At 37.5% G+C, this 26,851-nt stretch overlaps 2 long non-coding RNA genes across 27 annotated transcripts in view; one reads left to right on the forward strand and one right to left on the reverse strand.

Moving 5' to 3' along the window:
- Positions 1 to 26,851, forward strand: part of LOC144289678 (uncharacterized) — a 623,433-nt gene that overhangs the window by 265,827 nt on the left and 330,755 nt on the right. The gene's annotated exons all lie outside the window — the stretch shown is intronic.
- Positions 9,679 to 24,867, reverse strand: LOC144289677 (uncharacterized). Of its 2 annotated transcripts, none has more exons than XR_013357536.1 (4): positions 24,729 to 24,867; positions 20,911 to 21,170; positions 16,364 to 16,480; positions 9,679 to 9,865 (listed from the first exon to the last, which is right to left on the reverse strand). It is a non-coding gene; the product is annotated as an uncharacterized LOC144289677 (long non-coding RNA). The 2 variants fall into 2 exon arrangements; XR_013357535.1 differs by having other exon boundaries at positions 16,039 to 16,480.

Genomic DNA, 26,851 nt, shown 5'->3' on the forward strand with positions numbered 1-26,851 from the left:
TCATTTCCATGTGTTTGTGAATTTTTCAGGTTTTCCTTTGGTTACTGATTTCTAGTTTTATACTGTTGTGGTCAGAGAAGATACTTGGTATGGTTTTAATCTTTCTTAATTTGCTAAAACTTGTTTTGTGGGCTAACATATAGTCTATCTTAGAAAATATTCCAGGTGCACTTGAGAAGAATGTATATTCTCTTTTTGGACAGAATGTTCTATATATGTCTATGAGGTCCATTTGATCTACAGTGTTGTTCAAATCTTCTCTTTCCTTATTGGCTCTCTGTCTGGATGATCTGTCAGTTGTTGAGAGTGGGTTAAGGTCCTTAACTGTTATTGTATTACTGTTTATTTCTCCTTTTAGCTCTGTTTGTTTTTGCTTCATATACTTAGGTGCCCCAACGTTGGGCACATAAATATTTACAATTGTATCTTCTTAATGGATTGACCTCTTTATCATTATGTAATGACCTTGTCTCTTTTTACCATTTTTCTTAAATATTTTATTTATTCACGAGACAGAGAGAGAGAGGCAGAGACACAGGCAGAGGGAGAGGCAGGCTCCATGCAGGAAGCCTCTCTGAGACTCGATCCCAGGACTCCAGGATCACGCCCTGGGCCGAAGGCAGGCACCAAACTGCTGAGCCACCCAGGGATTCTTTACCATTTTTAGTTTCAAGCCTATTTTGTCTAATACAAGTAGAGCTACCTCTTCCCGCTCTTTTCTTTTCTTTTCTTTTCTTTTCTTTTCTTTTCTTTTCTTTTCTTTTCTTTTTCTTTCTTTTCTTTTCTTTTTTTTTCTTTTCTTTCTTTTCTTTTTTTACCATGTGTTTGAAATTACTTTTCCAACCCTTTACTCTCAGTCTATATGTGTCTTAAAGACTAAAGCAGGTCTCTTTAGGGCAGCATATCCTGAGATCTTGGGTTTTTAAAAACCCATTCAGCCATTCCGTCTTCTGATTGTAGTATTCAGTCTGTTTATGTTTGAAGTGATTATCAATAGTTAAGAATTTACTACTGCCATTTTATTCATTGTTTTCTGGTTGTTTTGTGGATATTTTGTTTCTTATTTCTTATCTGTCTTTTTTTTGGTGTGTGTTTTGATGTCTTTGGGATGTCACTGTTCTGACTCCTTTGTTGTATTCTTTATGTAGTTGCTACAGGTTTTTCCCTTATGATTACCATGAGGCTTATATAAAAAATTTAAAATTATAACCATCTATTTTTTTTCTTCCAAATTTTTATTTAAGTTCTAGTTAGTTAACATATAGTGTAGTATTGGTTTCAGGACTAGAATTTAGTGATTCATCACTAACATATAACACCCAATGATCATCATAACAAGTGTCCTCTTCATACCTGTCGCCTATTTATCCCATCCCCTACCCACCTCTCTATCTACCTTCAGTTTGATCTCTATTGTTTAGAGTCTTATGATTTGCCTCCCCCTCTCTCATCTCTTTTCCCCTTCCCACATGTTCATCTGCTTTGTTTCCTAAATTCCACCTATGAGTAAAATCATATAGTATTTATCTTTCTCTGACTGACTTATTTTGCTTAATATCATATACTCTATCTCCATCCACATCACTGCAAATGGCAAGATTTCATTCTTTTTGATGGCTGAGTAATATTCCATTCTATCTATCTATCTATCTATCTATCTATCTATCTATATCACATCTTTATTAATTTATCAGTCAATTGACACTTGGGTTTCTTTCCATAGTTTGGCTATTGTTAATAATGTTGCTATAAACATTGGGGTGCATGTACCTCTTTGAATCCTTTGGGTAAATACCTAGCAGTATAATTACTGGATTAAAGGGTAGTTCTTATTTTTATTTAATTGAAGTTCGATTTGTCAACACATAGTATAACTTTCAGTGCTCATCCCATTAAGTTCCCTCCTCAGTGCCCATCACCCAGTTACCCCAATGCCCTGCCTGCTTCCCCTTCCACTACCCTTTGATAGTTCTATTTTTAACTTTTTGAGGAACTTCCATACTATTTTACAGAGTGGCTGTGCCAGTTTGCATCTCTACCCACAGTGCAAGTGTGTTCCCTTTTCTCCACATCCTTATCAACACCTGTTGTTTCTTATGTTGTTAATTTTATCCATTCTGACAGGTGTGAGGTGATATCTCATCATAGTTTTGATTTCTATTCCCCTGATGATGAGTGATATTGAGCATCTTTTCATGTTTCATTTAGTCATTTGGATGTCTTTGGAAAAATGTCTATTCATGTCTTCTGCCCATTTCTTACCTGGGTTGTTTTTTAGATGTTGATCAGTTTTTTATAGATTTTGGATACTAGCCCTTTATCAGATACGTCATTTGCAAATATCTTCTCCTATTCCATAGGTTGCCTTTTAACTTTATTGTTTCCTTTGCTGTCCAGAGCTATTATCTTGATGAAGTCCCAGTGGTTCTGTTTTGCTTCTGTTTCCCTTGCTTTCAGTGACATATCTAATAAGAAGTTGCTATGGCTGAGGTCACAGAGGTTGTTTCCTGTGTTCTCCTCTAGAATTTTGATGGATTCCTATTTTACATTTAGAGTTTTCATCCATTTTGAGTTTGTTTTTGTGTATGGTGTAAGATAGGGGTTCAGTTTCATTCTTCTTCATGTTGCTGTCCAGTTTTCCCCAATATCATTTGTTGAAGAAGCTGTCTTTTTTCCCTTGGATATTTTTTCTTGCTTTGTTGACCATATAGTTATGGGTCCAGTTCTGGGTTTTTTGTTCTGTTCCATTGATTTCTGTGTCTGTTTTTATACTACCTTGATAACTAAAGCTTTGTAATGTAGCTTGAAGTCCAGAATCATGATGCCTCCTGCTTTTCTTTTCTTTTTCAGGATTCCTTTGGCTATTTGGTATAAGTTAATTTTAAGTTGATAACCACTTAACTTCAAGAATTCCCAAACTTTACACTTTCCTTCTTCTCCCCCTCACAGTTTAGGTTATTGGTGTTATAATCTATATATTTTTATATTGTGTAACTAATATCAGATTATCATAGTTATGGTTATTTTTACTATGTTCATTTTTATATTTTTAATCTACAATTATAAATGAATTATCCATCACTATTACCAAGTACAGATCTAACTTTCACAATATATTTACCATTATAGTGAGTTTTACACTACCTTTTTTTTTAAAGAGAGAGGGTTGGGAAGTGGCAGAGGAAACGGGAGAGAGAGAATCTTAAGCAGATTCCAGACCTGTCAAGGAACCCAACATGGGGCTTGATCTCACAATCCCAAGATCCATGACCTTAGCTTAAATCAAGAGTTGGGTCCTTAATGGACTGAGCCACCCAAGTGCATCTTTCCATGTTTCTGTGAAGTTAGTTAACATCCTTTTATTTTCACTCAGGAACTTCTTTTAGCATTTCTTGTAAGGTAGGTCTGGTGATAATGAACTCCCTCAGATTTTGTTTGTTCAAGAAAGTTATTATCCCGCCTTTATTTCTGAAGAACAGCTTTGTTAGGTATAGAAATTTTGGCTGATGGGTTTTTTTTCATTCAATATTTTGAATATGCAATTGCATTCTCTTCTGGTCTGAAATGTCTTTGTTCAGATATCTGCTGATAATTCTTATGGGGGTTCTTTTGTATGTAATTTTTTCTTTTGTTGCTTTCAAAATTCTTTCTTTGTCTTTAACTTTTAACAATAAGAATGTGTCTTGGTGTAGCTCTATTCAGGTTTGACCTATTTGGAATCCTTTGGATCTCATGGGTTGGGATGTCCATTTCTCTCCTCAGGTTTGGAAAGTTTAAAGCCATTATTGCTTTAAATATACTCTCTACCTCTTGCTATTTCTCTTCTCTATTTGGATTTCCTATGATGTGAATATTGTTTCTGTTTATTATGTCCCATAAGTCTTGTAGACTTTCTTCACTCTTTTTATTTATTTTGTTTTCCACCTTTGATTGGACACTTTCTACTATTCTATTCTCCAGATCACTGATTCTTTCATCTACATGGTCAAGTCATTTTTGAAATTCTCTATTAAATTCTTTAGGTCAGTTATTGTGTTTTCCCCCCTAGGATATTTGTATATTTGCTGGTCTCTATCACTTTGCTCATCTGATTTTGTTCATAAATTGTTTTCCTAATTTCATTTAGTTGTCTGTGCATTCTTCTGCTTAATTAAACTTAAGAGGATTATTCTGAATTCTTGTCTGGCAGTTCTTTCTTCAAGATCAGTTTTTAGAGCTTTATTAGTTTCATTTGGTGGTCTCATTTTTACCTGTTTTTGCATTATCCTTGATTCCTTATATTGGTATCTGTGCATTTGGGTAATTAGGATTCTCTTCCAGACTTCACAGGTTTGCACAGACATATCTTCCCCAATCAGCCCAGTTTGAGTTCTGGGGCATGTCTGCTGTTAATGGCTTTGGGCAGGTGGGGCCTGCTATTGTGGTCTGTTTGGGGGTGAGTTACCTGTTCAAACCCTGAGGCTGGGGATGGGGCCACTATCTGAGAACATTTGGATAGGTCTGCTGGCTTGGTTCCCTACTCAAGTGAGACTAGGATAGGCTCTTTAGTTGTCTGGATTGTCTGGTCAGCCTTACTAGATGATTGGGAAAGTATATGATATTCATAGTAGATGGGACTATGAATTAGCTTCCTTGTACTGGAGGGCAGCAGGATGGGAACCAGGGCCTGTATGGGTCATTCTTAGGAATCTGATTCAGTTAAGAGTGTGCATTGAGGGGCACTTGATGGGATGAGGAGGCACTTGATGGGATGAGCACTGGGTGTTATTCTATATGTTGGCAAATTGAACACCAATAAAAAATAAATTTATAAAAAAAAAAAAGTGTGCATTGAATTCCCTAATCAGATGAGGGCACTGTTTTTATTCTGCAGATGGGGATAGCCACAGGCTGTGCTCTCTGTTTAAGTGACTCTATAAGCAGGACTGTTGGATAGGCTACACAGTTTCCTATGTGTCCTGTTTAGATTCCCTGGTCAGGCACACTGGTGAGTATATTCAGTGATGAGCCAGGCTATGAATTCATTTTCTTGCCCAGGTGCAGTGGGAGAAGCAAGTAAAGTTCTTTGTTGTCTAATTCAAGGTGACTCATGCCCCAAGTTTTCTGGCTGAACAGCTCCACTGGCTTCACTGTGCAAACTATGGCCTCTTCCTGTCCTTCGTTCAGCTTTAGTACCACTAGGCCACACACCTTCCAGGTACTGTATCCACTTATCAAATGGGGCCAGGATCCACAAAGCATGGTTAGAGTTATGTCTCAGCTCCCTGGCCTGGGTGGGGAAGGGAGGGACCACTTCAGGCAATTCGGTTTCCCAAACAGGTTATCTGTTTGGGAGGGGCCAGAAGGTACCCTCAACCTTTGCTAAAAATTAATTCTCCTGCCTGTGTACCACACGGGAACCCTCCATATCTGCAAGTGGCTTTGCTCTGTGAGTGATCAGCTTTGCCTACCCACCTCTCAGCTCAAGCACCCCTGGGCCATACTGCTTCCAGGTGCTTCAGCCAGACCTTTGGTCAGACACTCTCCATGGGGGTTGTGATAATGTGTCAGCTTCTTGTCTGGGCATGGGCAAACCAGGCTCTAGGGCTGGCAAAATTCCTGTTTGAGGATCTGAATCAATCAGATCTGTACCATGTTATGTGCACAGGTCAGATTGTACCACCAAATTGGTTTTACAGATAAGCAAAGCCACTGGTTGGGAGTATTGCATGGGCACTACAGATGTGAACTAGGTCTATCAGAATCTGTGTGCTAATTATTGCAGGCTGCTCTCCTGAATCCATCATAGTCATATTTCCAGTGGTTGAGCCCTGCAGATTCCCTGAAGTTCTCATGGGTTAAGATCAGTGTAGTAGCTCCCATAAATGCTGGGGGTACTGGTTGTCCCCCCTGAGTTTTCTTTTCCCAACAAAGTGGCTGAGACTGAGGAAGACCTCTCAGTATGGTGATATTCTGGGCTAGGGGAGAGGCAATTGGGTTAGCATATAGCTGCTTCTCTTACACTTCTAATGTAGTCTATCTCAGTCTCTGTGGCACAGGGTGAAGGGGTGCTTCAGCCTCACCCTCCACATTCTAGGATTCTCTCAGTGGTACCTTATTCTTGAAGAGTTATTAGTTATTCTTGAAAGAGAAAGGAAATTCAGGAACGACCTATGACATCATGTTGGTGACATCACTTGCCACTGATGGTGTCTTTAATGAGAGAGCTAACTTTTTTTTCTTCTCTGAGAAGAGAATATGTAAGTCCCAGACCTTGGTTTTCCCTTGCCCCAAAGGAGAATTTAGAAGTCTTTGTTTTAGATGTTCTAATGTCCTATAGATGTAGAAGCCTGGGCTCCTTTACCTCCACTGGGCTTCTCTGCTTTACAGCCTGTTACCCTGTTATATTAACCCCTCATGGCCTGGGCCAGGATCTAGGTAGAGTATTGCCTCCAGGTGGCTCCAGTCTTTTCGCATATGTGCTTTAAAATAATATTTCAACATGTTCTTTGATTATAAAGGTAGTACATAATTATTGTGGAAAATTTGGGAAACAAACTAGAAGGTATAAATAAGAAAATAAAGCCATCCCAAATCCCACCACTCAGAAATAACCAGTTAATATTCTATGCATTCTAACATAATTAAGATCATAGTTTGCATATAGCTCTTCCCACTGAACATTACATCATAAATACTTATTAAGCTTTTAAAATGCTTCTTTTTAAAAAAAGACTTTATTTATTTGAGTGAGAGAATGAGAATAAGCAGGAGGAAGGGCAGAGGGAGAAGGAGAAAGAGAATCTTAAGCAGACTGTATGCTGAGTGTAGAGTCCAATGTGGGGCTTGATCTCATGATCCTGAGATCATGACCTGAGATGAAATCAAGAGCCAGATGCTTATAGGACTGAGCCACCCAGGCACCCCTAAAATGCTTGTTAAGCATTGCTTTTGGTAGGTACCTTACATGAAAGAAGATCCACAGTTTACATAATATATCATCTATTATTATGTAGGTTGTTTTAAAACAATGACTTTCCACATAAAATTTCTTCTACTCACTAGATTATTTTGGTAGGATAATTTCCTAGAAATAGAATTATAATGTCAAAGGGTATTGGTATTTTAAAGACTCCTGATATATAATATTTTTATAGAATTGTTATGGTGCTGTATTCTCTGTTTAACCTTTGAGTCTCCTTTTCTCACACATTGCTAATAGCCTGCAATATTTTTTGACACTATAGGAATGACTACGGCCACCCACTTTGAGCCATTGGTGCCAATCAGCCAGTCAATAAAGGCCTTTGACCTTGATTTAGACCCTTTAATAGAATAAGAAGTGAAAGTTATGGTTGTGTTTTATAGAAGCTTATAAATTAACTGGGATAACAAAATTAAGCAGGTGGTAAAATTAACAAACAATTCTAGACAATATCTCTGTTGTCTTCTTTTATAAGCCACATCCTTCATTAGGAATCTGATGTCTCTACACCATACGGCCTCCATGATTAGCCTGAGCTCTAAACTGAGCCTGAACCTCAAATTGCTCTAAGTTTCAGAAGAATTTATTATCCTGCCTTCTCAGTGAATGGCACCTTGAGACACCAACAGTTTATAATCCCTACAATCTTCTGGGTAATAGCAATAATCATGATGATGCCTAATACTTATCAAACAATTTACCTTGTGTCAGACAGAGTTACAAACTTTATGTGCAGTATCACATTTTATTTGCTCCAGACCTTTGTGAGATGATACTACTATCCATATTTTATGAATGATAAAAAGTGGGGCTTAGAATGATTAGATTTCCCCAAGGTCACACAATAGACAGGGACAGAGCTATTATAACAACCCAAATCTGTTAGTCTGTGGCCCATTATCTTGAACACAATGCCATACAGCCTCTCGTGCTGGAAGGGCTGAGAGCCTGAGCTACTGCTGGGAAATGTTCTCCAGTCAGACTCTCTACCCAGAGTCTAGCTGGTCTTTGCAAAGGCAATTCCAGATAAAGGATTTTGCTGTGTTTGTGGCCAGTGTCAGGAGCTGCTCTCCTTAGTGTCTCTTGTCAGGAATGTTATTGGTTGAGAGTGCTCCCAGGATACTTGCCTATCAGAGCATTTCTCAGGGATACTTTGATGTTTCTTAGAGTCTAGCTTTCGGAGCTTCTGACACCTGCACATTTGGTCTTACTTTTAGCATCACTTCTGGAGGCATCTTAGTCTTTGCACCTGCAATTCTGCATTAGTTTACAACCCTTGGGAGGAATGAAGGAAGCCACAAAAACCCCTCTATCAAGGCCTGAGTGCCCACATCCTTGACTAATGGTGAGCACTTTTCCTTCTCTAGGAAGCCCTTTTCTGAATTGCAAAGTTTTAGAATATTGAAGACCTATCAATCTCTACTTTCGAGATTGAAATCCACACCACCAATAGACTTGACAAAAGCCCCCAATTCTTCTCCTACTGCCCTCCTAGTGGGCTTGCTGGACGTATGGCAATCTAGATTCAGGAATATTTTCCCAACCCAGATTCAACTGTTCTGCCTGGATCCCATGTAGGAGGTATTAGGTCTAAGCATAAACTCAAAGAAGAAGCCAATAAAGGATGCAGTGACCAGGGAAGATTCCTTGGAGTAAGTGAATCTAGATGTGAGTATTCAAAATGGCTATGATTAGAACAGCTGGGCTTGAATAGGGAGGACATTCTGAGAGAGAGGATCCTCATGAAAGATGTCAACATAGAAGAAATTGTATTTACTGGAATGTAAGAAAGTTGGGCTGACAGCAGGTCCATGCTATGTGCACAGAGATTACTTAACCTTCTCCTTTGTTGCTTACACCCCACAGCTGCTCTATGCAATGTGCTATTTACAAGGCCAATGCTGAGCATCTCTGGATGTGACAGCTCTTACATTACTGCTTCTTCTAGGCAGATCTTGGCAGAAATTGCCTTGGAAGTAACAGCCCCCTCTGAATGTTTCTTTTGTAGGAAAGCTAGCTAACAGCCTATTCAGCACTTTCTAGTTATTATTGAGACAGGTGTTTTAGGTTTTTCTTTCTTGTGATTTTTTTGTTTGTCTGCTTGCAGATGTCAGATATTCAAAGTAGCTCAGATAGCAAGGGGAATGTATTGGCTTGTATAACCAAAAGAAAAGTTCAGCCTAGGTTTCAGGAATGGCTTGATTTAGGAACTCAAAGTTTCCCTGTTTCTATTTTGCAACTCTTCATCCCTCCATTTGGTCTAACCAGTTCCAAGTGGACTGTTGAGCAGTCCAAAACCAGCTCAACTGGCCATGTTGATGTGCCTGGAAGCTTCGAACATTCTTCCTTATAGGTCCAAACATAGAAAACAGAAGACTTTTTCTTACTGGTTAATTTGAAAAAGTATCCTGGGCCTGACTATCACTAGACTGAATTTTATCACATGCCTAACTCAAAACCAAGTCCTAGAGCAAAGGAGGTAAGTAAGATGCTCTAATGGGTCAACTCTGAGTCATATGCTCACCCTTGAAAGGAAAGATGAAGTACATCCCCTCCAACCATATGGATGAGTTGAGACCATATATGGTTCCCAAGAGAAAAATTGGGTTGATATTAACAGAAAAGTGGCAAATAAATGGTAAAAACAAAACAAAACAAAACAACCTATGATTACTATAGTGAATCTCTGATTCTCCACATATTAAGAACTGGTGTTTTCCTTGAAAAGCAATTTAATGTTGCCTGGATTCCCTACCAGGACAGCCATTTAGCTGTCCTGATCTTTGATGGATGTGTTTGCTTCACATGGCCGCTACAAACATCCTGGAAGTCATGGCCAGGATTAGAGTCACTGCAATCTCACTGTAAGGATGTAGTGGATGCTCTGGATGTGCTTTGGATCTGGTGAGAGAGAAAAGAGGATAAGTTTATAATCTGACTTTATTGGAAGTAAACAAGTAAAGCTGCTTAACTCAACCTCTTCGAGGCATCTTTGTCAGAAGATAATACAGTGGTTAAGACCATTGCCTTATGGGGGCACTTGGGTGGCTCAATAGGCTAAGCGTCTGTCTTTGGCTCAGGTCCTGATCTCTGGGTCCTGGGATCCAGACGCAGGTCAGCCTCATGTCAGCTCCGTGCTGGGTTCCCTGCTCAGCAGGGAGTCTGCTTCTCCCTCTGTCCTGCCTACTCCTCCTCTCCTCCCCCTGCTAGTGTTCCCTCTTGCTCAGATAAATAAATAAAATATTTTAAAAAAGAAAAGAAAAAAGAACCTTGGCCTCTGGAATCAGACTGCCTGGGTTTGAACCTGTTTTTTTCAATATCAATAAACCTCCATTTTCTTTCTCTACAAGTCCTGAGGACTCATGAAATTATGTATATGAAGTACTTGACACAGTATATAGCATATAACTAAGTGTGTATATAATACAAGTTAAATACTCTTTGCTCTTGCAGGTGATGCCATAACAGCTGGCACTCAGAAGGGCCTATCTTATCCAGAAGCATTAAAGTGCAGGACATATATTCTTTTATTGGATATGAAACCCTTCTTTCCATCCTCACTATATTTCCTGAGGGGTGAGCAAGTCTGACTAGAATCTTTGTATATTCACTCTGACAGCTAATGGCTTCTGGGAGTCACTGCCACACCCTCTTTTCCCTCCCACACCAGTCAGTCCCAGAATTTTGCTTGTTCTAGCTCTGAAATATTTCTTGAAGCTAACCTCACTCTTTACTGCCTGTGACCAGCTCTAATTCACAAGTCTCTCTCTCCTGCCTGATTAAATCAAGAATTTTTCTTATTTAGTTCCCTGTCTCACATGTCTTTCAATCTGGTCTACTCCTTTCCTTTGCTCCTTTCCCTTGCCTGCACAATAATGTCCTAATTCCTTAGCAAGGCATTATTTAAAGACCTTTTCAATCTGATTCCAGCCTACTCTTCCATCTGCAAGAATCTCCCCCACAAAACATCTATTACAGTCATAGCTGCTGATGTTCACTCTTCTCTAAAAACTCCATGCCCCAGCACCCCTACAGGCCTTTGCCCACACTGTTTTTGCTGGCTGGCTGCCCTTACCTCTTCTCTGCTTGGCTAACTTCTGCATATTTGTTAAAGTTCAGCTTCTCTTCCCTGGGTCCCTGCCCCTGTGCTTCCATAGCTGGATGTACATGCTATTACTGTGCATTTACCACACTATTTAACAATTGCCTGTGTACCTATCTATATTCCTATATGCACCATAAATTCACGGAAGAAAAAGAACATGGTTTATGCATTGTTATATACCCAGGGCCTAGAAAAGTGTTCAAAAACAGAGCTTATTTTCTGCAATCAGTATCTGTTCTTAGGTTGTAAATCAAGAAGTGTAAAAGGCACTACTATGCTTTTATCTTATCATGGCACCATTCTGAGTGGTTCTTAGGACTTTTTCTTCCCTTTTTTTCAATATATTTTAAACTATATAATAATAAGAAATTCAGGAATCCATTATTATTCTTAAAAATATATATTAATCCCTTCTACCAAGGTAGCCACTATTATTGGGTTGGTAGATATTTTCCAAAACTTTTAAAAATTATTTATTTATTCAAAATAACAGCTTTATTGAGATATAATCCACATACAATGAAATTCACTTCTTTAAAATGTACAGTTCAGCAGTTCTTAACATTTTCACAGAGTTATGAAACTATCTAATGTTAGAATATTTTAGTCATTAGCAGTCACTCCCCATTTTCACTCCCCCTCAGCCCTTAATAACTACTAATATAGTTTCTGTCACAGTGGATTCGCCTATTCTGGATATTTCGTGTAAATGGAATTATACAATAAGCATTTTGTGTCTGACTTCTATTACTTAGAATGATGTTTTCTAGATTCATCCATCTTGCAGCCTGTCAGTACTTCATTCCTTTTATGGCAAAATAATATTCTATTTTTAGATGTAACAGATTTTGTTTATCCACCTATCAGTTGAAGGAAATTTGGGTTGCTTTCACTTTCTGACTGTTCTGAATAATACTTTATGAACATTCCTGTACAAATTTTTGTGTGGATGTGTGTTTTCAGTTCTCTTGAGAACTTAGGAGTGGGACTACTGGGTCATATGATAATTCTGTCTAATGGGTTGAGGAATTGCTAAACTGTTTTCCATAGCAACTGCACCATTTCACATTCCCACCAGCAATAAATGAGGATTCCAACTTCTCTACATTTTTGTCACCACTTGCTCTTTTCTGTCTTTTTCACTCTAGTCATTGTAGTGAGTGTGAAATGTTATCTCATTGTGGTTTTGAGTTATGTTTCCATATTAAGAACTGGTGTTTTCCAGTTAATTATCTTGAGCATCTTTTATGTACTTGTTATCCATTTGTATATCTTATTTGGGGAAATGTTTATTCAAATACTTTGTCTATTTTTAAATGGTTATTTATCCTTTCTTTGACTTATAAGCATTCTTTAGATATTCTGAATACATGTTCCTTTTCAGATATATGATTTATAAATATTTTCTTCACAACCTTTTTATATACATTTAAATAAATATGTATTTATATTTTGCTTATATTTATACATGTAAAGATTTAATAGGTTTCTCTTTTATACATATGGGATTATATTGTTTGTACTGTTATGTAGATATCTTCCCCAATCATTGTACATGTAAATCTGCCTCATTATTTTCAATTTCCAAATAGGTGTACATGTGACCATTCCCCTGATGATGGGCATTTTGGTAAGTCGCGATATTTTTACTAATATGAACAGGGCTGTAGTGAGCAGACTTATAAAAGTCCCTTTTCACACATGTGTAATTATCTCTCTAGTATACCTTGAAGAAGAATCACTGAGTTTAAGATTATCTGCATTTTACATTTTAATACATACTATCAAAATGTCTATTGGAAAGGCTGTACAAATATACTTTCACAGTAACAGTATAGAATACCATATCCTATTTGTTGGCCACATTCACATTTAAGTATTCTTGTCAGGTGATGAGCAAAAATGGTACTTAACTGTTGTTTTAACTTGTATGAAGTTGTTTTGATATCATGATTTCCATAACTTCTATTAATTGGTGTTCAGAACAGAACCTGTTTCTCATTTAATTTTATAGATCTCTCCTTCACATGCGGGCCCCTTCATGGCATGGAAAGGAAATGATAGATGGGCTGGAGTAGTCTGGATTTATATTCTGGCTGTTATGTATGGTAAGGCCAGCTTGAGAAAAACATGGTTCTTAAAAGAGTCTCCATTGTATTTAGAGCTGACCAGACTTTTAACCACAATCCAGAGACTTTTAACTTCACGAAGATGTGGCATTTTATTTTAATAAAGCTATCCATAGTGCCCCTTTTCGAGTTACTTTTCTAAAGCATCTTTTGTCAGCAGAGAGCTTTTATTAGCTAATGTAACCTTGCTGTAATCCATGTTAGCAAAGAGAGAAAAGAAATGTCCTTGGATACTGAATATGGAAAGTTGTGCAAAAATCCTCAAGGGGAAAGAAGTTGTTCAGCTTTTTGAAGCTACATTTGTGACTCTGTTGTATCTAAACAAAAAATAATGATGTTTTCCAACGCTAATATCTAGGAAGTAAAGGTTTATAATATTATGCCTCCAAACTGACAGTTGGATAAAAAAATCACAAGGGATTAACATGGAGAGACTAGTTAGAAGTGTGGGCTTGATAGCTGGGATCGGCGCAACTATAAATGTCTGTGGTCTGAGCACCTAGAAACAGGGAGTTAGGCAAGAAAATTCAGGAGTAAGAGTAATAGCCTTGGCTATGGAATAGCTAGCTAATGAGAACTTAATCTGATCCATTACTGATAACTGAGCAGTGCTAATAAACTGCAGGATCATGGGGGAGACATACATATTGCAGGTTCTAGGCACAGTCAGGTGGGGAGTTAACGATTTGATTCCAGTAATCAGTCGGTTGACGTAAGTGCTCATTCAGTAATCAGGGGAGAGTGTGGTCAGGGTCTTTACACCTGTCAAGACACTGGAAAACAGATTGGGATTCTGGGACAGGTCCACTGCAGTGTGGGAACTGATGTGCTGTTGAGACAAAGCCCTCTGACCTTCGTTAACATAGTAGGAATGATGAAAGTTGCATCTTAAAGTGAATCTATACAAAATCTTTAACTGAATGGCTTAATTTCAAAATCCATGAACAAACAAGGTGGGAGAGCTAATACCTTTTCTGTTTTGTTAGGGACTGGCTCACAAACTGAGGAGGGCACTTAATTGATACTGTGGATTTAGGGCTCACAGTGAGGAGTCACCGGAGAAGGCAGGAAGGACATTCTGACAGCACTGTCCCTGAGTCCCTGGGTACGACTACAAATTATCTCTCATTTTGCTGGGAACTGGTAGGTAGTGGTGCTTGATGTCTATTAGACTCCAATTCAATTTTGAGGTCCGTAATTCAATGAGGATAGATATAAAAAGGGTTCCTTTTTCATCAAAAGGGTAATTACCTAGTTATCAGTGTGCTGAAAGGATGAGAGCTTATGGATTTTTCATAAAATCATAAGTTCATAAGGGGCTGGGTGAAGTCATTTCATTCTGTCTTCAAGTAGGGCTGAATTTAATTCATCCTTAATGGATGGGACATTGTTTAAGAAAGATCTCTAGAGAATAATAGTTGACAAGCTTCAGTATTTTAACTTTCCTCTATTATGACATTCCTTCTATCTAAGTGAATATGTTGACATGAAATAGAAGTCCATAGTCTTTTGTGTCCTTTTTGGTTAGAAAAAACAGTGTTATAAGTGTTGCTCATTCTCATTAATTCACAGAACATTTATTGGATACCTACTTTGTGCTACATGCGAGTGATATAAGGTAAAGCAGTAGAAAAGACAAATTGGATTCTTGTTGTATTTAGCTGAAAGACACGTGATGGATAACAATCAATAACCGAATAAGTAAGTGATTAAAAGTCATAATAAGTGCTATAATGGAAATAAAGTGCTGCTATAGAAAGGAGCAAAAAGAAGCTAAGGCCTAGTTTAGATGAGTGGACAGAGGCCTCTATTTATAAGTGACATTTACTATAAGCCTTGAGATATAAAAAGGACCAGAATTTTAGCATGGAGAGAAGAGTGTTCTTTGACACAGGAAGCAAAATGTGCACAGGCCCTGAAGTAGAAAGAGCATGGTATGTTTGAGAAATTTAAGAGGTCAGTATGGCTAGAGCAGAGTGGTCAAGGAAGAGGCTGGCATGCAATGAGGTTAGGGAAGGAACTAAGGGGCCAAATAATATCTGCCCTTGTAAGCAATAATGAGGGGTTTGAATTTTATTAAAATAGAATGTTTTTAATAGATCAGTTGGCTGCTGTGTGGCAAATGAACTAGACATGGGAAAATCAGAATAGAGAGAATATTTAGGAGGTAATCTGTCAGTGTTGGTGCCTTGGTGTGTGCCTTGGCAGTGAAAATGGCTGGAGACATTTTTGAGATATACCTAGGGGTCTCATTGATGGGGTTGAATGTAGTACCAGTTCAAGGCTGACTGACATCTTGGATTCTGGGTGAAGGAACTGGTAAAATGGTAGTTTCATCTAGTATATGGAAAACAATTCAGGAGTAGATTTGTAGTGGGAAGGATGGGAATGGAAAGTTTGCATCTGCAAGTGTTAAGTTTGAGATACCTGTAAAACATACAAATAGAACTGTTAACTCTAAATCTAAAGTTCAGAGAAGTTGGCACTGGAGAAATACATTTGGATATTAGTCTGAGAATAAAAGCTAAGGGAAGAGAATGAAATTATGGAAGGAAGAGGAAAAAAAAGGAAAAGGGGTCCAGGAATAAACTCTGAGAAACTCTAACATACTCCCATAGCTTTGAGAAGGAGTTGAATAGAGAGGGCACCAGACTGAAAAGCATGTCGGTTCTGATCACTTGGGCAAGTCATTGCCTGTCTTTGCCAGTATCTGCATCTTTAAAATAGGGAGTTTGAGCCTTAAATTCCTCAATTGCCAATATTCTGTCGTTCATTTCTTACTCACCATTAGGCTCATTTTCCAATTACTTTGGCCATTGTTTGTAACTTCCTCTACTTACCTAGAATTAGCACACCCAGAACACCTTTTTCTAATTCACAATTGTAATTCTGGGTCTATTAACATCCCTCTAAATCTTGTCCCTCCTCTGCCAACTTGTGATTCCTTGGGCAGTTTGTTCTGTTACATTCCAGTTCCATTTGGTGATGGGTAGAATTTGTGTCACAATGGAGATTGATATTGGTAGGCTTCCTTTTTCATTAAAAATGAAACTCTTTATTTTTGCCATTCCTATTCAACTAAATTTTCCATGTTTTTTAAAATAAGCTTTAGAAAGTTGAGGAGTAGAGGAGGGTCTGGGTAACTTAGTAAGTTAAGCATCCTACTCTTGGTTTCAGCCCCAGTCATGGTCTTGAAGTTGTGAGATGAAGCCTCACATAGTGCTCCGAGTCTGCTTGAGATTCTCTTCCTCTTCCTCTACCTCTCCTCCTGCCCAACTCTCTCTAAATAAATAAAAAGAGAAATAAGTAATAGAAAATATTAAAAAAAATAAATTTGAGGACTGCAAGTGGGCATTTTGTTTGACCTCATTTAATGTTTGTGTTTGGTCCAGATTATAAAGTAAACCAAATTGATGACCACTGCTTAGTAGCCAATAGGACTTTTAGTTAAGTTGAAATTTGGGCTGAAAGATGTATTTCCAACAGCAATGTAGTAGATGTGTTTGTAGCAAATGAAGTTTCAGGGCGTTGCTTAAGGATCCCAGGGTGGTATCTGTTCAAGATATCTTTTTCTTAACAAATTAGCAATGTCAAATTATTCATGTTGGAATGATTTTTTTTAACAAAATACTTTTGCTGTCCTGTCATGATGCCTTATTGCTAATTTTTTTATGAGATGATTTTGTATTGTTTTTGCTTCTGTCTCACAATATACCATCTGAACTTCCTGAGAAAGTTCAAGAAAAGTGACAGAAAAAAAAAGAGTTCATGTTGAAAAACAAAGGTTATTGGTTAGTGAAAAATAATAGATAAAATAGCAATTAGGTGTCACATGATAGACTTTCTTTTTTGTCCCCCAAATGCTCTGAAAGTGGCACTGGGTCATCTCAGCAAAGAAGGAACACAATTACAGTGATGACAATCTTTCTGTCATAGGTAAAGCCTTGTCAGCAATTTATTTCTTCTACATGTCACTGTTTTCAGGATTCAAGCCTCTTGTCATGACTGATATGGTTATTAGAGAAAGAAGAGGTTAGAGTAAATGAAAACAGTTGTTACTTGTTACATCTGGATGATTTGGCTAAATTAACGGTAGTGTTAAATGCATAATACAGAAAGTGGTGAAAAGAATTGTACTTAAATGAAATGGAATATTATCAATCTAATTTTATATTTTTTGCTCATGATTTTAGAGCTATCCCTAGAAATCCTTTCAAATTCTCTAAAATAGATCCAGCTTGGGTCAGCCTCAATATTTGTGTTTATATGAGGCAAACATTTCCCAACTGTATTATGTGAGTTTAGCTGTATTATTTGTCCTTCCCTTTCCCACCTGTATTGAGTTGGAGTTAGACCCATAAAAAGATATATCCAGGACCTAACCCCAGTACCTATGGATATGACCATGTTTTCCTGTTTGGAGAGTCTTTGCAATTAAGTGAAAGATCTTTAGAGGAAATCATCCTGGATTAACTGGGTGGGCCCTGAAGCCAATAACAAGTGTCCCTACAAGACACACAGGGTGTAAGTTCATATGAAGACTGAGGCAGAGTTTGGAGTGATCTGTCTATAAACCCAGGGGCACAATGATTGTAGCAATCAGTACAAGCCGGGGGAAGGTTATGGAAAGATTCTCCCTCAGAGCCTCTAGAAGCTTGCAGACACTTGGATTTAGATTCTTAGTCTCCAGAATTGTAAGACAATACCTTTCTGTCATTTTGAACCACCTATTTGTGGTAATTTGCTACAAAAGTCTAGGAAACTAATATACCACCTTCTGTTAAGCATTTTGTAGGCCACAGCATGATGGAGTAGAAAGGCATTGTAGTTAAAATTAGGAAACATAGTTTCTAAGCTTAAGGCTGCTATTTGTAGCTGTGTGATCTTTGGTGTGTCACAACCTCTTTCTGAACCATAAAAGGAAGGCTTGGAATTCCCTTTCAAGTTCTTCTACGTCTACTCTTATTATCTCACTTAAAAAAGAAACAAACTAGAAAACTGTATGAAACATAAAATAATGCTTTTTGGATAGTGTACAATAGGGAGTGTAGGAGTATTTTCACTAAGAAAAGAGGTGAAAAAAGATGGGCCTAGCTTTTGGCTTGCAGGCACTTTATGCACTGTATCCCAGAGATGGAGAACCAAAGTAAAGTCCAGTGGCACTGCTTAGTTGAAAAGAAAAATGTTGGAATTTGCAGAGGACAAGAGTCCTGGGATTTGTGGTATGGAGTACTAGAGAGGAGAGAGAGAATTATTCAGAAAAAAAGGACAAAAAATTGACATAATATTCCCCTTAAATCATTGATTGATACTGATATGTAAATGCATATGGTGAAATTTCACAATGTTGGACAATGGAGTGACTGGGTAGTGGTGAGCTACATGGTTTCCTGATCTCACATGGACTGGGAGCTATTTACATCCCAACAAGTCATATTGGAGAGACGTCTTTGAACACCTGGTATATCACTAAAGATGCTGGCAAGAGTTACGTCTTAGTAGTAGGACTAAACTAGCTCTAAAACAAAGGCTACTCTTGACCTACCTTAAAATAACAGAAAAATAAGCCTTGAAAAGATCAGGCCCATTTACAAATAATGTTAACTAAGAAAACAAAATCTTCAACACTCTTTAAAGGAACCCAACAAAATCCAGACACTCAATAATATAGCACTTAAAATGTCCATTGTCTAATAAAAAAATTATTAGACATCCTAAGTAGCAGGAAAATGTGACTCATAATCATTCAGTAGAATCAGATCTGGGAATGATAGAAACAATGGAATTAGACAGGATTTTAAAACAGCTCTGGTAAATGTGCTCAGAAATTTAAAATGTGAATGTAGCAAAAGGATAAATGGAAAATATAAAAAAGAATCAAATGGATCTTCTAAATTAAGAAATACCATATCAGAAATGAAAAATTAAAGGGATCCCTGGGTGGCTCAGTGGTTTAATGCTTGCTTTCAGCCCAGGGCATGATCCTGGAGTCCTGGGATTGAGTCCTGGGACTGAGTTCCACATTGGGTTTCCTGCAGGGAGCCTGCTTTTCCCTCTGCCTGTGTCTCTGCCTCTCTCTGTGTGTGTGTCTCTCATGAATAAATAGAATTTCTAAAAAAAAAAAAAAAAAAAAAGAGAGAGATGAAAAGTTAACAGCAGGTGAGGATTTACTTCCCACCCCGAAAAAGAGATCCTAGGCACAGCAGTAGAAACTATTCAAACTGTAGCCCAGAGAGAAAAAAAAATTTTTTAAATGTAATTAACAGTTGCTCAATGAGCTCCTGGGAACACAGGAACACATATATAATTGAAATTCTGGAAAGAAAGGATGAGACAGTGACATAAAAAATAATAATGGCTGAAAAATCTCCAAGATGAAAGAAATCTTTAAGTCTCCTGATTCAAGTAGTTCAATGAGTCCAAGCAGAATAAACACAAAGAAGATTACACCAAATTTCATTATGAAATATTGAGAACTGGTGATTTAAAAAAATCTCAAGAATAGCTAGAGAAAGGCCACATTACCCATAGAGGAACAAAATAAGAATAATCACTGATTTCTTATTAAAAATAATGCAATACAAAAGAAAATAGAATGGCATCTTTAATATACTGGGCAGAAAAAACAAACTTAGAATTCTATATCCAGTGGAAAATATCCTTCAAAAAGAAATGTGAAATAAAGAAATTTTCAGGTAAATAAAAGCTGAGAGAATTCATTGCCAGCATATTTGCACTCCAAAAAATGAAAAGGAAATTTCAGGGTATAGGAAAATGATACCAGATGGAATCCGGATCCTCCAGAAAAGAATTAAGAGCTCAATATATGGTAAATATGAGGGAAAATACAAAAGATTTTCTTTTCTCATGTATACCTATTTTCTTTGAAAAATAATTTTCTTTATAGCAAAAATCATGTAAAATTTATAACATATGTAGGAATAGAATATAACAATAGCAGAATGGATAGGAGGGAGAAATGTAAGTATTCTGTTGTAAGGATCTTCCATTGTATGTAAAGTGGTTTAATATTATTTGAAGATAGACTGTGATAAAATGAAGATGCATATTGTAATTCCCAGAGCACCAAAATTATGTTGTAATAGCTTCCTAACTGATCTTGTTTCTGTCCTTAATTATGTAACTAAGTTAGATCATATCACATCTCAACTTAAAAGTCTCCAAAGACTTCCCATATTAGAGCAAAAGCTGAAGTTTTATAAATCTTTACTTAATTTGGTCCAAATCTACTTCTCTGATCACATCTCCAACTTCTGCCCCTCTCACTCTTCCCTAGCTGTGCGGGTCTCCTTGCTCTTCTTTGAATTTTACTGGCAAGGTCTCTCCTTAGGGTTTTTGCATTTATGGTTTTTCTCTCTCCTTTTCCTCTAACACACTTCATCCCAAATACCTTTTTTCAAATATATTTTCAGACTTTATTCTCTCACTGGTATCTTCCCTGAACACTGATTTGAAATGATCAACCTAGGGCACTTGGGTTCAGTCAGTTAAACTTCTAAGTCTTGGGTTTTAGCTTAGGTTGTGATATTATGGGTTGTGAGATGGAGCCCCAGGTTGGGCTCCCCACTCAGCATGGAGTGTGCTTGAGATTCTTTCCCTCTGCCTCTCTCTCCACATGCACACACACACTCTCTCTCTCTTTCAAATAAGTAAATAAATCTTTAAAAAATAAAATAAAATTATGAACCTACCATTTGCTTTCCTGGCACTCCTTATACCTTTTCCTTTGGGTACTTGGTAGTACTCCTGTTTTCTTTGTTGTACTTTTTGTTGGCTTAATTGTCCTTGCAGTACTTTTTATTTTCCAAGGCATGACTTTCTTATTTGTCTTATTTATTGTCAGCCTCTCTCTACAGAGTCCATCACAACATAACCTTTACTTGAGCAGGTTTTCTGTTTTCACTTTCTTTCTCTCTTTTTTTCTTTTTGTTCACTGATGAATCCATAGGACCTAGAATATTGCATAATATATAGTAAGTGTTCAATAAATATTTGGCTGAATGGCAGGATCTGCAACCAAAAGCTTGGAAACTCCAGGAATAGTACCTAAATTCCTGTTCTTCTCCATAGCTGCCCCTGTGTATTGGACCTAATATCTAGTGTATAGCATATGGCACTTTTGCTGCCCTCTTCAACAATTTCCCCATCATCTCCCTGTCCTCATTTGCCTTAAGGCTGCAAGGGACTGGAAAGATGTTCCTTATCACAAAAAGAGAGACTTGAGAGCCCTGCTTTAGGCTTTTTTATTTGCCCTAACAAATATGACAATCTGTTTTTATCTTTAAAGCACTTGTGTGTCAGGAAAGTAGCCACTCTGAGAAAGCTGGTTTTTCTGTATTTCAAAGGGAGCTTGTGGTCTTTTTTGGGTTTTGATTCCTATTTTTTGGAAAAGTCAGTGCCTGCAGCTCTGTTGCACTCAAGGTTTGAAATCTTTCATCCCTGACAGTAGGAGGATAAAAGGGGGCTCATCATGGCCTACCAAGGAGACTTTCTTTAGCTTCAGGTACCTCTGGATGTTTGCAAAGGCCACAAAGCAGAATGACCACAAGACTTTTGCTCTTTTCTAGAACCAGCATTGAGGAAAAGATAGAGTCCAGTTTGCCCCACACTAACTAATTTATTTTGAAGACATAGGATTTTGAAGGACCAGGCAGTTTTCAGGGAGAATCTGCTTCCCAGTCTGCCTCTGCTGGTATGAAAGCTAAGAGTACTTTGATCACAGCTCAGCCTTTAGCAGCCAAGTTCCTTGGTATCTAGGGCACTGAAAGGGAAGGGCAGCAGAAGACAAATGGCAGGTGTTGAATGATCGAAGGTGCAGTTTGTGACTACAACCTACTTCACTGGTAAAGATTAAATACCTTTTAGGTAATATTTTTGCACTGTATCTGAAGGTTGAGAAATAAGGCGGCTGTTTGCTATTTAAGTTGGCTTTATCTTTACATGCATCTGGAAAATGAATAGTGGTAGTTTACATTAGTAATTAATTTTCTTTTGAGTTGATTATCAAAATAGCAATACTTCTCCATTCCCCTACCATATTCAGTGTAGGTAATGCATAAGATTCATTTCTTTAGTGGTAATGTAAGGCTTCCTGGGCTCAGGACTTCTAAGCATCTGTTGAGGATTAGAGGTATTAGCTATTGTGCCAGCAGATGGCAAACTAAATTTTATCCTCCCTTTCTTGACTCTTTCCCCAGATTTGAGCTCATTTCATGGCATCCTGGAGGGATAACATGTTGTGAAATAGAAATTAAAAACACAGGGTAAGACAAAGCCTGTCTTGGTATATAGCTAGAAAGGGGATCCAAGCAGCTTTATCAGGACTTATCTCTCCCTCACTTTTATTTCTCTCTGTGGATCTTGTATTTTCCTATAATAGTGAAGGAGAGAAAAGTCCTGACAACCTTATTTGGGTTCCTGGATCCAGCCATGCCTGAAGTCATAATGGCCTTTAACTTTAAAGTTTTGTGAACCAATGAGTTCTCTTTTATTATTCAAGTTAATAAAAGCTGAATTTCTCTTGGTTGCAACCTAAAGAGTTTTGAACTAAAAATTTAGAGCATGAAAGGCATATTGAATTTATCTGAGACTTTAAATTGTTTGGACAATTACTCTCTTAAGATAAAAGCATCTCTAATCTTAAAAATGCAACCCTGGTTAGAACAAAGGAGACATGTGATACCTTAAGCCCAGTTACCCATCTGATTGTATCCCTTACCTTCTAGTTGAAGCCCTTCCTCCTTGGACCCAGCCTTTTTCTTCTAGCTGGGAAAATGAGGCTAGCAGTATTTGATTCATAACCTTTTGTCTCAGTGACTCAAATTCTAAGCCCTTCCTCCATTAGCTCTAAATCTAAAAGTCCTTAGGTGGGAGACTTTGATTCAGTTGCATCACATGTCCAGTTCTGAGGCCAGAGAGGCAGAGTATTATGATCCTTAGTCCTATTAGAATCACACATTTAAATTTGAGGAGACATTGTTTAGTTAAATTTAGGTAGTGATTTTACAGTTTATTTTTATTTTTTTCTTTTGCTTACTTGTGCATGAAATATCACTTTTTAAAAAAGGAACATTTTCACTGAATGAATGAGATGGTCATGCGAGTAAGTGTTGACCCCAGTGCCAAAGTTTTTTTTTTTTTTTAAGATTTTTTATTTACTTATGATAGACATAGAGAGAGAGAGAGAGAGAGAGAGAGGCAGAGACACAGGCAGAGGGATAAGCAGGCTCCATGCTGGGAGGCCAATGCGGGACTTGATCCCGGGACTCCAAGATCATGCCCTGGGCCAAAGGCAGGCGCTAAAACACTGAGCCACTCAGGGATCCCCCAGTGCCAAGGTTTAAGAAATGTATCTCATTATTATCATTTGCATGCTACAACATCTCATGGGGTGGATAGGGCTAGAATCATCTCACCTGTTCATTTAAGAGAACTGAAGCTCAGGATAGGTTAGGAAATTAGACAGTACTTTTAAGGAGAACTAAGCAGAAGCAAAAGTAATTTGATGTGTATACATCTTTTTATGCCTACTTTTTGGGGAAGGGGGTTAACATCTTATGGGTAAGAATAAAGTATTAAAATAAAAATACTGAGGCACTTGAGTGGCTTAGTTGGTTAAGTGTCCGACTTTGGTTTAGGCTCAAGTCATGATCTCAGCCTGTCCCAGGTCCTGGAACCAGCTTCCCTCTCAGCAGAGAGTCTGCTTGAAGATTCTCTCCCTCTGCCCCTCCCTCTACTCTTGTGCTCACTCACACTCTCTCTCTTTAAAATAAATAAAGAAATCTTTAAAAAATAAAATAAAATATAAATACAGTACACAGTCCGTAATCTGTGTTGTGGTATCGATAGCAATATTTAAAAATGTAAACTAGGCTTTTGCTAGTGTTCTCTTCTACTTTTCTGAACTTTTCTAAATTCTATTTCACTCCCTGTGAAATGAGCAAGAATCAATAGGCCAAAAGTATTTATAGAGCCCTTCTTTGCATTAAAAAATTTTAAAGGCAAAAGTCTTAGTTTCTTGGTTCACTCACTGTAATTAACCCAGAGGCCCACACATAACAGGAAATACTTGCTGAATGGAAATACAAATGAATAAATGAATGAGTACACAAATGAATAAGTGATTAAATAAGTAAAGAAAAAAGGCCATGGTCTATTATGATTTATTTCAATGGCTGTATTAGAAGAACATATGTAGCCATGAGAGCAAAGCAATCTCTTCACATTATTTTCTTTTTTGAGTTGCATTTTGCTACATAACTAATACTCTCCTTTGAAGAAAAATATTATGGGTCTTTGATTATCACTGTATAACTAACCACCCTTAAATATAGTGATTTAAAACAACAACAATCACTTATTCTAACTATTCTATGGGTTGACTGGACTCGGCTAGATAATTCTTTTGCTCCATGTGGTGTTGACTGGAGCTATACTGATCATGATGTTCTACTGACCTGGGATTGTCAAGATGGTTTACACACATAACTGGTATTTAATGCTGGCCTACCTGTTGAGGCTATCAACTGAAATATCTCCTTAGTTTTTTTCCATGTTGTTCTCTCATATGACTTGGGCTTCTCTGTGACAGACTCTATGACAGAATAGTTCTAAGAATGTTCCAGAATTGTGATAGCAGAAATCTGCAGATCTTAGCCTGAGCCTTGGGAGTGACTTTAATCACCTCTACTACATTCCACTGGTTAAATTAAGTCATAGGGCAAGCCCGGTTTCAAGGGAAGAAGGAATGGGCTTTATTTCTCAATTAGTAGAGGCACAAACAATTTGCAGCCACCTTTCTCCTACAGTGGCATATCTTTAAGAAAAAGATTCATTGGGTGAATGCCTACATACCTGGATGAATAAATGAAAGAGATACAGTGTGTCTGAATTCTGATCTTGGCTCCATTTACTTAATGTTTGATCTAGTCAAGTTTTGAGCTTTTTGAACCTTGGTTTTCTGAACCATGAGTAGGGTTCTTTTGAGGATTCAGTGAGGTCACATACACAAAATACTAAGCTCAAATATTCAGGTCTATAGTATATATTCAAGAAATTGTTAACCATTGTTGTTATTGTTATTATTGTTACTGTTACTGTTAAAATATAAAAGCCAACTGAATTTTAATAATGGACAAGCATGTGATACTTCCCTGGGAGTACCTTATTATAATAATGTTTGACCTGGGGAACTTCTGAAACTGAGCGATTGAGCCTTACTACTTATGTAATTAAATCATTTGTCACCCTCAGTCCTGAAGGCTGCACACAGAAACGAAACATCAAAATCATTAGTAGGTCATCGTGATCTTTCAGATCCCCATGAATAGGTAAAACTTTTATGGCTTTGATTTCAAGGATTGATTTGGGTTGTTCAATTCTAATAGTAATAGTAAATTAAATGTCATTTCCATTTTTTAGGGCAAATGGTGTGAAAGAACAAACATATCTGTATACCTTTAAGTAGGTACAAGTTTACATAGAATTTAACAAAAATTACTTCATGGATAGAGCTGTAAAGTGATACTTGGCAAGAAGCAAGCATTAAAACACATAATAAATGTGTCATGTATTATGCCATTATATTAATCTTGTCGTGCATAAAGGCTGAATGTTAGTTGATATCCATAGCAGAAAAGAAACATGATTAAAACGAAACTCTTCTCACCCAAATCTGTTCCTCTTGCAGTTTTAGAGACCTCTGCATAAATGGCTCAAACCAAAAACACAACCTTAACCCTAACCTTACCCAGTACAGAAGCTGGTAATTTAAGATTTATCTTCAAATATATATATTCCAATTTGATCACTTCTCTCCATTTTTCACTTTTAATCCTAATCCCAAATTCATGATGGCTCCTAATATCTCCTACTTCCACTTTTGCCTCTCTCTTATTCCTTCTGTGCAAAGCTACCTGAAATTTCCTTTAAAACCTTCCAAAGAGGCACAGTCAGTTAAGCCTCCAACTCTTAGTTTCAGCTCAGGTCCTGATCTCAGGGTTAGGAGATGGAGCCCCATTTTGGGCTCTGAGCTCAACTCGGAGTCTGCTTGAGATTCTCCGTCCCTCTTCCTCTGCCCCTCCCCCCACGTGTTCTCTTGCCTTCTCTCTCTCTAAAATAAATCTAAAAAAATTAAAAAAAAAAGACTTTCAGTAGCTTTTTCCATTAGTCTTAGAATAGAATTCAAATTTCCCCTTTTGTCTCACTTACTGTCTGATCTCATCTCCTATCAGTCTCCTCTTTGCTATGTGGGCTCCAGATAGAGTTGCTCTTTTTCTGTATACCAAAACAGGTGTACACCAAACTCAAACTAGTATTTGCCAAAATGCTTTGATGCTGCTTCTGTCTGAAATTCTTTGTGTTCAGGTTATCCCCATGACAGCCTCTTTCTTGTCATTGAGATCTCAGCTTAGAGAAGCTTTCCTTGACTGTGGAAGCTAAATCAGTACCCTCCTCCCCCTAATCACTTAATCAATGCTGTAGCCTCCTTCATAGCTTTGTAGCATTTATCATGTTGTGCAATTATTTTGGCCATTTATTTGTTTATCATTTGCTTTATTTTTAAAATCATCAGAGCAGTGGTCTTGTTTTTCTATCTTATTCACTATTATAACCATAGCATCTAGAAAGTGT

This window comes from Canis aureus, chromosome 19 (assembly GCF_053574225.1).
Source record: "Canis aureus isolate CA01 chromosome 19, VMU_Caureus_v.1.0, whole genome shotgun sequence".
Lineage (NCBI taxonomy): Eukaryota > Metazoa > Chordata > Mammalia > Carnivora > Canidae > Canis > Canis aureus.